Source organism: Pteropus vampyrus, unplaced genomic scaffold (genome assembly GCF_000151845.1).
Source record: "Pteropus vampyrus isolate Shadow unplaced genomic scaffold, Pvam_2.0 Scaffold199, whole genome shotgun sequence".
NCBI classification, from domain to species: domain Eukaryota; kingdom Metazoa; phylum Chordata; class Mammalia; order Chiroptera; family Pteropodidae; genus Pteropus; species Pteropus vampyrus.
The window spans coordinates 1,671,434-1,683,440 of NW_011888980.1; positions in this window are offsets into that span (position 1 = coordinate 1,671,434).

Here is a 12,007-nt window from a genome sequence, read left to right on the forward strand (position 1 = left end):
TTACTAGAAAAGAGGTTAAGGTAACTAACTTTTTGAAATCTGTGGAAGGAGATTAGAGTCTCCCCCTTAACATCTTTCTCTGAGGTTTGGTGTTCACTGATTTCCCTTTTCATTTTATATATTCATATTTTGCTTAGAAGATTGCATCCAGAGATGGCCTTGAAAATGATCTGTAAGAGGATAAGTTCTGAGTGTTGAAATGCACTCACTCAAAAGAGAAAATGTGATCGTTGGAAGCCTAAAAGCTTGGTCTGATCTAATTTGGACTTGACTTTCCAGAGATATAATTTTTAGACCATTTGAATTATAAATCTTAATTGCCCATTGAATAATTTCCCAGGACCAGGTTGGATGATAAAGCAGTGTGTAGTATTGGGATGAATGCTGCCTTCCGCATGGGACCCCTATGTCCCTGGAAATGTTTGAGTTTATCTTGATCTGATGGAGAAGCAGAATTGTGCGTTTCTGTAGTCCTCTTCTGATGCCTGTGACAAATAACGTTACCAAGTAGGAATTTACCAGTCCTTTCTCCAGCATTCTCTTGTCACCTATATTAGAGGTTCCCCCCTCCCCCAATCTCCTGGAGACTTTGACATTTTATACATTTTATTAACGTGAGAATTTATTCATCCACGTAGAGGGGTTGTAAGGCAGAGTTTCTCCCGGGTTTTCTTAAAGTGTTTGATGCTAAGATAGGCAGCCCCGAAAGTAGGGCTTGGGCTATGGCCTTCCGGTTGGAGAGTGCGCATGCATTTTTCCCCCACCACGGAAAACGCACGCCCCATTTCTGCCAACGTAGTTCACTGAGATAACCTGTTTTTTCATGTAAGTAAGAAACCTTCCTAGGCTCTAATGTTTGTTCTGCTGGTAATGCTCATGTTATAAGGCTCAGGCAGAAGGGAGTAACAACAAAACAGGGGAAACGTGCAGGCCTAGCAGTGTTGAGATGTGCCGGGAGCAGCCAACTGTCAGGCTGGATCCGGGATGCTCCAATCTAAATCTTTTTGGCAAGGATAGCAGCAGGCTGGGCTGGAGCGGGCTGGAGTGGAAGGGTGGGTAGGGCCCCAACCGTCATGACCCTCGGTTGAGCTGGTCCAGGCTTGTAGGCTGGTCATAGTGTCTGTGGCCTTTTGTCAGGATCTATGTCTCTTTTTCATAAGATAATGTGTCAGTAGTCAGATGGAGAAAGCCATATGGAATTTTGAGCTCTTCGGACTATTTTGAGACTATGGGGAGTGCCTTTATACAGTTAGATACTGTTTTGTTGTTGTTTTTAAATTCCGTAGAGGTGACAGGAGGAAATGAAATAGGGATAATCATTTTCACTTTAACATTTTTTTCACTTTAAAATTTTTAAGACCATAATCAGAGAAAAATAAAACTTTTTAAATTAAGAAATATTATTTTAAATTTTAGTGGTCTTAGCTGTCTGATTTATATGAAATCAGTAGATTTGAGCAGAGCTTTCTTACATCAGCTCTCACAATTGCTATTGTTTATTTTCTATCTGATGGCCGATGCCTGTTTACAGGCATTTAAAAAATGGAATTTTTGGTCATATTTACCAAAGTATTTGGCAACAGTTTTTCATTCAATACTGACTCTCCAAATTTCTACTCTTACATTTTTTCCTTTTGATTTGAAAATTTATTGATTAAGCTGAGAATGTGTATGAATAAGTGTTCAGGATGGGCAATTAGGCTGGTAGATGTGAGCTCTGAGAAGTATGCTTCTCTGCTCTGTCTCTCAGCTTTGACTGAGCCCCGCCAGTTTGTGTCCAAGGTGTCTTTATTTGCAAAACGTGTCAAAATCCTTGTTTAGAAAGCACTTAATATAATTATTTTAAATCCTGCTGTTTTGATATCAAAATCACATCAGTGGGTGAGCTCGTTTCATTCTCATCCTTGTATGATACCATCTGTGCATTTTTTCTTGCATTTTAGTATTTACTTGAACAGCTTTTAAATTCTTGGCCATTGGGTACCAGCTACAGTTGGAAACAAGTTACACACTTTTTTACTTTGTTATTAGACCCAATGGTATTCCTAAAATAACTTGTTTTAAAGTTCTGGTTTAATGGTATTTAGTTGAACTTGCATGTTTCTATTTTTTTTTTTTAAAGGAATAATGAAACTAAATAAACTGATTAGAACTTGCTGAGACAACAGTTTACTATATCATTTTCAAACAGCATATGTTTTAATATCTATATGTTGGGGAAAAATATAATTGCTGTGCCTTTTAGAATTCAGGGAAGGGCCATGGGTAGAACATTTCAAAAATATATGCATATTTAATTGGGAGATAAGATTTTTCTTTTTCTTTTTGTTTATACATGGTTATTTTAAGCTGATATTTTATTTTCAGTCACTATTTGAACCTATTTTATTAAAAATCTTCTCATCACAGTATCTATCTCATACTCTTTACCCACTAACATGGTCTTCATCTAGATCTATATCTGTCTGCAGACATACATCACACCTGCCCATCATCACACTGATGATAAGTGCCAGCTTTTGTTATTTGGAAGTAGTTATACCAAAGCTGTGCTAAATTCAACTTTAAAACGATACCATTGTCACATATAAGTGGAATTCAGGAGTAAAGCTTGTTGTTGGAATTATGTAACTGGCCATTTAAGTCTCAGTTTTATCAAGTGCCAAAATGCATTGCAAAGGATAGTTCTTTCTCACATAAATGGGAAAAGGCATTGTTAAAATAGGTCATGTATTTTTTTTTTTATTTTTATTGTGGTCAAAAACATAAAACTTAAGATCTACAAATAACATAAAACTTACCATTGTAATCATTTTATACAGTACCATTCAGTAGTGTTAGTATATTCACATTTTTGTAAAAGAGCATGAATTTTTATATTGTTCATATTTTATGAAGACCAGTGATGACCTTTTTTCCTGAGTTTCTTGGGTGATATTCTCTGATTTGGGGGAAATATTTGGAGACAAGTCTAATATTTTTCCTCTTGATGCAACATAAATAGAATTTGCAACTTCTGCTGCCAGAGTGTCTATGTGCAATTTATTGTTGGCTTGGTTAAGCAGATGTAATGTTATGTCATTAATACATTGATTTTGGATTTTAGTAAGCTTTTCCATTGCAATTAATTGTACTGAAATAAAAAAAAAACAGTTCTGGCATTTATAAGGATTCGGTGAAAGGTATCATTTTTTATTACTCTGATGTTTACTTCTAAGCCCATCTATTGGGTGTTCTAGAAGTTTGAATTGTGCTTTATATGCATTTAAGAACCACAGAGTAAGTTTTGAGTGTGGTTACATAAGCCACACTGGACTTGTTAATAAATAAGGCACTCTAATTTACATCATTCATTATTTAATACAGTTTGCAAGCTGGAGTTGAAAACATGCTGTCTTCATAGTGAAGGTATTTACAGAATTCAGCCCAGCACAACCAAGTCTTCGTTTCATACCTTGCATCCCTGCATTATGGAGGTTTTTATTACATTGGGTCAAACAATTAAAAAGCCCTATGATCCTTCTGACTCTACTTTCCTTCACCTCTCTCTCTCCATCACCTCTCATTGACTATCCAGGAAAATGTGTTTGATTTTTTTCTTCTCTGAAAAGTGACATTTCCTTATTGGAATTCTGAACACTGGAGTTAAGGGAAGGGCCTGGGTTATAAGTTATTATGAGCAAGTAATGGGAAACCAAGGTAATGTGGTTACGGCTCCCCTGCACTGAGTTTAACTCTGTTTAAGATCTTTCACTTTTTTTTTATCCCATAAACCTCTGTTTGTGTCTGTTTCAATATTCCCCTGTAAAGACGCTGAAAAGTTGGCTGAACAGCTGAGTCGAGGTCTCTTTCTCCCCAGGAACATTCTTTATGATTTCTTTGACTATATCTAGGTCATAGGAGTATAAAACCTAGAGTTTTTGTTTAACTGGGGAAAAGGAATTGAATTTCTTTCTTTTTCTCCTCCTCCTCCTCCTCCTCCTTCTTCATCTTCTTGTTCTTGTTCTTCTTCCTCTTCTTTCTTCTTCTTCTTCTTCTTTTCTTCTTCTGTCCTCTTTCTTCTTCTTTTTTAAAGTGCCTCCAGTTTTAACTCATTGCTCATCTTGCTTGTTGGGGAAAGAAACATAATCAAACCATGATTGAATACCGTATGCTAATATTATCCCTCAGACTAATTTTACCATTTCTCTGGAGAACTTCTCATGAGTTCTAAAACTATAGGGTAGAATGTGACATTGAACATTCTACCCTATAGTTATTTGGAAGTAGTTATACTTAAATATGAACTGCTAATAAGGCTACTGGCATGTTACTGCTGGGCTGATGAGTCCAAGGTCACAGGGTCACTTAGAATCAGAAACACAGGAGAAAGGGCTCTAGAATACTGCTGCTTGGAACAATGCCAAATTTTGGTTCCTTTTAATTTCTATAAATCAATAGGATGATTTTGGGGAGAGATTATTTAGGCAGGGTAAACTTTTTACATGTATGTGAGAGAAAAACAGAGGAAAAAAAACCTCAGCCTTGGATTATTAATAGCTGATTGACCATTTTCATAATCTACTTGGTCGAGAGCTAGTTTAAAGCACAAATTGCTGCCTCCTACCCCTTGCACCCCCCACCCCACAACACATACCTCACCCCAGTGGCAGAGACCTGAGCCCTGCAGTGACCTGATAATTTTAGCTCTACATTTGACTGCTGATTGATCTCCATTAAAAAAGGCAAAGATCCCACATGATCATGGTGCCCTCTCACCACTTAGTTTGCTCTCTGGGCTGTTCAAAGAACTGAGAAGTCATAAATATTGATCTGAGAGATGAAGGAGTGAATGCTTGTGAATTTATAAATCTGGGAAGAAAAGTAACACATCAGTATGAAGTTGACATGTTTCAAAAAAACAAGAACAAAAAACGTATACAATAGAAAGCTGAAATTAGGAATTACTTGATCTGGAAGCAGCTCCTTAATGTCTTTGGGCCTGAGCTTGTCAGATGTAAACTGAGGGCTTTAGAGTCAATGCTCAGAGCAGTTTCTCCTGGCTCTGAAGTTCCATGAAGCTTCAGTTACAGACGTAACATGGTTTATATATCAGCTATGAAGTAGGGTGTTCAGAGCCTGGCACTGTGAGAGTCTGAGAACCTTTGGTGTCATATGTCATATGTGCATGTTTTCAGTGTCAGCTCTGAACTTCCCAAACCATATCTTTTTAAATATGAGCTGCTAATAAGGCTACTGGCATGTTACTGCTGGGCTGATGAGTCCAAGGTCACAAGGTCACTCAGAATCAGAAACACAGGAGAAAGGGCTCCAGAAATGCCCTGCTTCAGCCCCCTTTGCATTAACCAAGGTCAGTGAAGTAAGTCACCTAAGGCCATGATTCATTAAAGGCATCATGGGGACTAGAACTCTTTTTCCAAGCATCCAAAGGAAATGACATGGCCTTTGTTTTAAGGTGCCTCCCCTCTGTTCTGTGTCCTTGGACTGAACCTGAATCCAACCTTCAAATCTCTGATGTTTATAAACATCAGAGATTTGAAGGCAAGCTCAGTCTGGCTATGTCTGTGCAAACCGCCTCTACTAGAGACAAAGCAATTAAAAAGTGCGTAAGCTACTGATGCTAAAGCAATGATCTTATCTTCACATAAGAAGAAATTCACTTTTTGTTTAGTTTACTATAAATTTTTTTTTTTTTTTTTAAATTTTAAGTCTTCCTCATCACTAGGCAATTTGTACACAAATGTCATGCCACAATGAAAAGTGTTTATGAGTTGGTAGCAATGAAAGATGCTAACTTGTGTTTTCTGCTGGACCATCTTGGCCAGCTGGGGTTGGAGGGAGGGCAGAGCAGAATGAAGGCTGCTACCCTTAGAGTCTTTGTCAGGAGTGGTTATATAAGTGAAGGAACTCACGCCCTTTATAAAACGCCTGCCCTAGCTCCCATGAAAGACCTGTGGTTGGAGAATACTTATTCTTTCCTGCCTTCCTCCCCTGTCCCCCACCCGACTTCCCATTGCCCTAAGATTGATGGCTGAGCTCAGTGGCTGAGCCAGTGGGCAAGTTTAAGAGTTGTTGACTCACATCTAGAATTCATTCTGCTACCGTTTTGTGTGTTGTCCATGGCCCACACAAAGGCTTTTCTGGTAAGAGCACAGGTGTTCTTACTGGAGACTGCTCTTCTTCTGAGACATACCTTTGGTTTCACGCAGGGCTTCTCCCCAGGGACCTAAAAGGCACTGTACAGGCATCTGCTTATTTAGATTTAAACCTCCCAGTGAAGTAGGTAAGAAGGTCGTGACAGCCTCGCAGGGACTGTCAGGTTGATTGGCGTGCCTGGGGCTTTCCCGTCAAGCAGAGTGTAATTTGGGTTAGAACCCCATCTAGTGTCTCAGGGCTTTGTCTGCTTAGCCCCATTTGCCCAAATTGGCCTTGAGAGCACAGGCAGTTTTAAGAGAAGTACAAAGATTCAAATAAATATTCACAAGTTAAACAGCATGGCAGTGGGAAGGAGGTGGACTGACGCTTCATCTCATGTCTTTCCCCGTCCATCATCATTTTCTCCTTTGCAATGTGTTATGCTATTAGAAAATGAATGATTTGTGTACCCTTGGGAATATGACATCTAGTATGGAGTAAAAATGTTAATAATCACACGCCATTTAGAGTCCCTTTTTATTGCAGATAAGGACCCGTTTTCCTGTAATCTTCATATCTCAACAATTCTCTAGACACATGCATGCACACACACACACACCTGAACTCTATTTGTGTGTGTACAATGTGTCCGTGAATATATAAACATATGTATAAAACTCCACTAGATGTGGTCCTTTCAGACTCAATTATCTTGAATTGTAAAATTGTCCTAATGATTTAGGATTTACTTCCGTAAGCCACCCATACTTTTTAAAAAATTGAGATATAATCGACATATAATATTATATTAGTTTCAGGTGTACAACATAATGATCTCGTATTTGTACTGTATATTTTATGAAATGATCTCCACAGTAAATCTAGTTAATATCTATCACTTCACATAATGATAAGGTTTTTTATTCTCCTGATGAGAACTTTTAAGATCTACTTTCTTATCAACTTCCAAATATAGAATACAGTATTATTAACAATAGTCACCATGCTGTACATTATATCCCCATACAGATTTTTAATTTTGTTTTAATCATTCTGGATTTCTCTCCATGAGGACCTGATAGGATGTTTTCTCTGAGGGAATTATGTGATTATACTTGGCTACTCAGAGACCCTAAGTGTCTACCCTCTTTGATCCGATCTCAACCCAAATAAAAATTTATATTATCAGTGAGGCATTTTTGAACAATTTTATAATAGTGTAATTTAAACCAAAAGATATTAGAATATTGATTTTCAACCTCTGAAATAATAGTGCAGTCTAAAAAGAGAGCCTTCTAAACTCTAATTTTTGTTACAGAAGTTGTCTCTCTTTCACATGCCCCAGAATCCCTTGCTGCAAGGTGGCATAAAAATCTGCGCCTGATGCTCTCACTGTTGCTTGTTGTGGGACAGCTTGCTTGCTTCCCTTCTCCAGCGATGGCTTACTCATCTGTGCAGGGTTGGGGAGTGGTGGGCAAGAGAGCTTGACATAGTGGTCTCTAAGCTCTCTGGCCAGGTATGCTAAAAAAAAAAAAAAAAAAAGACAAGCACCCCAAATCCAAACCACAACACCCTTAATGGTCTGCTCCCGGGTTCAGTTCGGAGCTCTGGTGCTATCACCCCAAACTCAAAGAGTTGTGTGGAAGATTTTGTTCCTGGCATAATTCTCTTGCACACCTGCATTTAGCCTTTTCTTGTTGTGACTCTTAAGTTTCCTTCCTCTATTTTTGGTGATGTTCCTTGTCCCCCTCTCCATTTTGCCCAACACACACACACACACACACACACACACACACACACACACACGTGCGTGTGCACACGCATCTGGCTACAAAGCCCCTTTAATGGCTTGTGACGAAATCTTGGGTTGCAGGACCTGTGGGTCGACCACCGTGGTTCCCACTGAACCTGGCTTGATAAGGTTAACATAGTCAGCGAGGCAGCAAAGTGCAGGAACCTGGTGTAACTGAGAGGGGCTGTGGGCGGGAGATGGGATATGGGGTTCACATCCTCACTCTTACGTTATCAGAACCTGGGATCCTAGTTGAGTCATTTAATCTCATCAGACTGAGCTTCCTTATCTTAAAATTGGGGGTTAGGTCTTGGATGGCTGCTAACCCCTGAAAGGCTCTGTGGTTCTGAATCTGTCACCCATGGGTACTTGTGTTTCCTTCTCTGTTCTGGAATTCAGCTTTGCCTTCTCCCCTGGGACGGCCCAAGCTTGCTCCAGGTCTCTTGGTGGCTTAAGCAGCAAAAGTCTGGTCTGTGAGTTTTCGCTAAGTTCAGCTCTGCAGTTCAAGTCAGATGGCTTTGCAGGTCACCAGTTCCCTGCATGCTGTGTGGCAGTGCGTCCGTGGTCTCCTGTTAATCAAAACAGTCTTTAATTTTTTTCTCGGGGATAGTTTCCTTAACATGTACTGTCTATCTACACTTTCAACAAGTCATCAACTAATCCACATGTTCATGTCTGATCAGACCACAGCCACCATGTATGTGTTCTGACTTTTTCAGCCCACTCTGGGTCTACTCCTGTGGCTGGTGCTCTGGAGAATTTCTGATTGGCTTGCCTCCTTGGCCGTTGTCCACCTTCCATGGCCTTCAAACAGGAGCCTGTACTGAAATCAAATGTCATCTTTATGCCCATCAAATTTTCCTTTCCTGCTGGCTGCAACAGTTTACCACAGTTTACGCCGTTGTCACACGGGCTGCCCGCTATCTCATTTAAACTTCCTGCAAACATTAGTTTGGTTCAGTTAGTGTTTATTGAGGACACTGGAGTGCTACAAACAAACAAGGGTAGTGTCCTGAAGCAAGGACCCCCTGAGTAGCTTATATCCAGGGGGAGAGACAGATGCATAAACATCTCATTTTAATATAATGTAATCAGGGCAGTCAGCGCACGCAAGAGTAAAACCCGCATTTACCTTGTGATTGGTTCAGCTTCAGCCAGACGTGGGGTCATTTACAAAATGTGCTCCCTCCCAAATGTGCTTGGTTTTCACCGTTGAATAGTGAGAGGTGTAGATGTGTAGACTGGATGTGAGCAATTCCCAACCCCGACTTCCTACGATGGCAGTAACCCAGCTGAGTTTTATTTTTTTTCTCTGTCAGTTTTGGATGTTCTTGTGGGATTGTCCACTCATTTTCCATTCGAGCAAGCCGCCTGTGTCTGAAACCTATCTTTCCCTTAGGTTACGATGGAAGGGCTGGAGGGCCTCTTGGCTGAAGCTAATCACTCCACTTCTATTACAGATCCCATCCTCTTAAACTTTTCTCTATCAGCGACTTCCTCTCTCACCAGTATTTTCAGTCTCTTTCTCTCGTAAACATCAGAATTTACGCAGGACCAGGTCTCCTATCTTGGACAAGTTAGCACTGTTAACTAGCACTGTTTCCTCCCTCTCTGTCCATTCCTCTTTAATCTCCGCCCTTTCTCCTCTCCCTTAAAAGCCTGATATTAGAAAACTGGTCTGTATTGATTACGTCTATTTCTTCACCTCCTAATCACATCTCAATTCATGGCTTCCTTGAATGAGTTCTCTGTCACTATTCCCAAAGACCTTTGTGGGGTTAAATCTAAGGGATAGTTCTCTGTCCTTCTCTTATTGCTTCTTAGCAGAACTTACCCTCATCTCTCACTCCCTCCTTCTAGAAGCATCCTTTTCCTTGTTTTCCCCAGTCCCTCAGGCTGCTGCTTGCAGTCTTACTTGTAGGCGCCCCTTTCTCTGCTCTTCTGCCAGGTGCTGTCCCTTGGGCGGCTGTCCTATGATTGTATCTCTCCCTGGGCTGTTACCCTCATCTTCCATTTCTGTTGCTTTCTGTGTTCTAATGTGTACATCTGATGCAGGACAGGGCAAATTTCCCCAAGTTAGGGAGAGACCAAGCTCTGCACCGAGAGAAGAAGAGGGTCCTTTGGGGGAGAGTGTAGAAAGAATGCAACACACACGCCAAAGTTAGAGACAAAGGGAAAGTTTATTAGAAAAGGGGTAACACTCCACACACAGAGTGTGGTCTCCTCTCAGAGGCAGAAAGTGAGAGGGACCCTGTGTTCAGAGAATTCAGTTTATATATCATTCTTTAGTTCCCATTTCCTTAGATATGGACATGCAGTGAAGAAGAGGATGAGGAAGACTAAGTAGCCTGAAAGGCCTGCTGGCAGTTTCCAGCTTTTAATCCGTAGGTTCTCATTGGTTTTAGCCGTAGGGAATGAGTGATTTTTGTGTAGAGTAGCCACTTAAAGACTCTGTTGCTCCTGTTTCCCCTTCACGGTGTGGGGAATGGGTTGTCAGCAATCCCAGCCGAAATCTTACTTTGTCTTGGCCTGGCTGCTGGGCTGATCAGCATATTGCAGTCTCTGAATATAGCTTGATTAACATTTTAATTCTCTTGCCTCCTCCCTACTTTACATCCCTATGGGTGATGACCTTTGGGTTTATATGCCCAACTGCCTACTGAATAGTCTTCTTGGATGTATCATAGTGTCACAGTTGACATTTCCAAATTAAATTCCTCCTCATCTTCCCAAACCCATCTCCAGCGTTCTCTGTCTTGATGGATGGCGCCGCTGGCTACTCAGTAATACCTGGCAGAAACCTTGACTCTGCCCTCTCTTTAACCTCTGTATTCAGTTAATTATCATGTCTTGCCAATTAATTCTCATAAATTTCCAGATTTTAAGTTTGTACATTTCTTTTTATCTCTACTGCCCTCATTCATTCATTCATTCATTCATTTATTCTTTCAATAAATATTCATTGGGTTCAGCTGTGTCATGCTAAATACTTGGGAGATGGTGGTGAGAAAGACTGACTTGGTTTCTTCTTATCAAGCTTGCAGTCTGGGAGGGGAAATGAACATCAAGCAAGTACTTACATAAGAAAAAAAAAAAAAAAATTCATTTCGGCATCATTTTTGCCTAAAGCGTTGTAACCTTCCTGCTTGGCATCCTTTTCTCCAGTCTTGTCTTCTCTCTACCTATATGCCACACGGTGCTGGAGTGGTCGTTCTAAAATGCTGATCTTATCATACCACTGCTTCCAATTGCCCTGTGGCTCTCTATGACTCTTAAAGTTCAAAATCTTTTTTTTTGGTTTTGTTTTGTTTTTTAGTTTTCAAAATATATGATCGGATTGCCAATATATTGCTATATAATAAGACATATAACTGTCTCATAGATTGGAATACGCAGATCAGCATTACAGTTGCTTGCTACACCCGTAGATGTATAAAAGAGAACAAATTATAACTGGAAGCTTGCTTGGTGATCTTGGAATTAGAGCAAAGGCACTTAATTCTGCATTTAAAATGTTAAATGGCATTAAGCTAAGCTTGCCTGAGGCATCCATCTCCATAATTGGAGCGCCTTCACAAAGGGAATGCAGAACTTGGAGTACTTGGCCCAGACCTGTGTCCCCTGGATGGACACTCCTTTTTCTCTCCTTCATTCACTGCCCAGCACCAAATCTGATTGACACGTTCTTTCTTTGGAAAGGTTAATGCCTTTAGCCAAGCTTCACTCAAGCCTGGGAGCCTTTCAGATTCTTTAAAGTGATTTTGCACATCTTTTCTTTGAAAATACACTAATATTACTGTATAGAATTTTATTAGTAAGCAGTTTTTTTAAAAGTAATATTTGAAGATGATAAGAAATGCAAATGATACAGAGGAGTGTAGCAGGAAAGGTTAGTCTCACTCCAATCCTCCAATCCCTCAGCCTCCTTTTCCAGTAGCAACTTTGATTTTGCTTTGTGTTTCTCCAGAAATAGTCTAAACACATAAATTAGCACATAATCCATGTCTTTTTGTTCGTTTGTTTGTATACACACACACACACACACACACACACACATATATGTACTTATATACCTCTCTA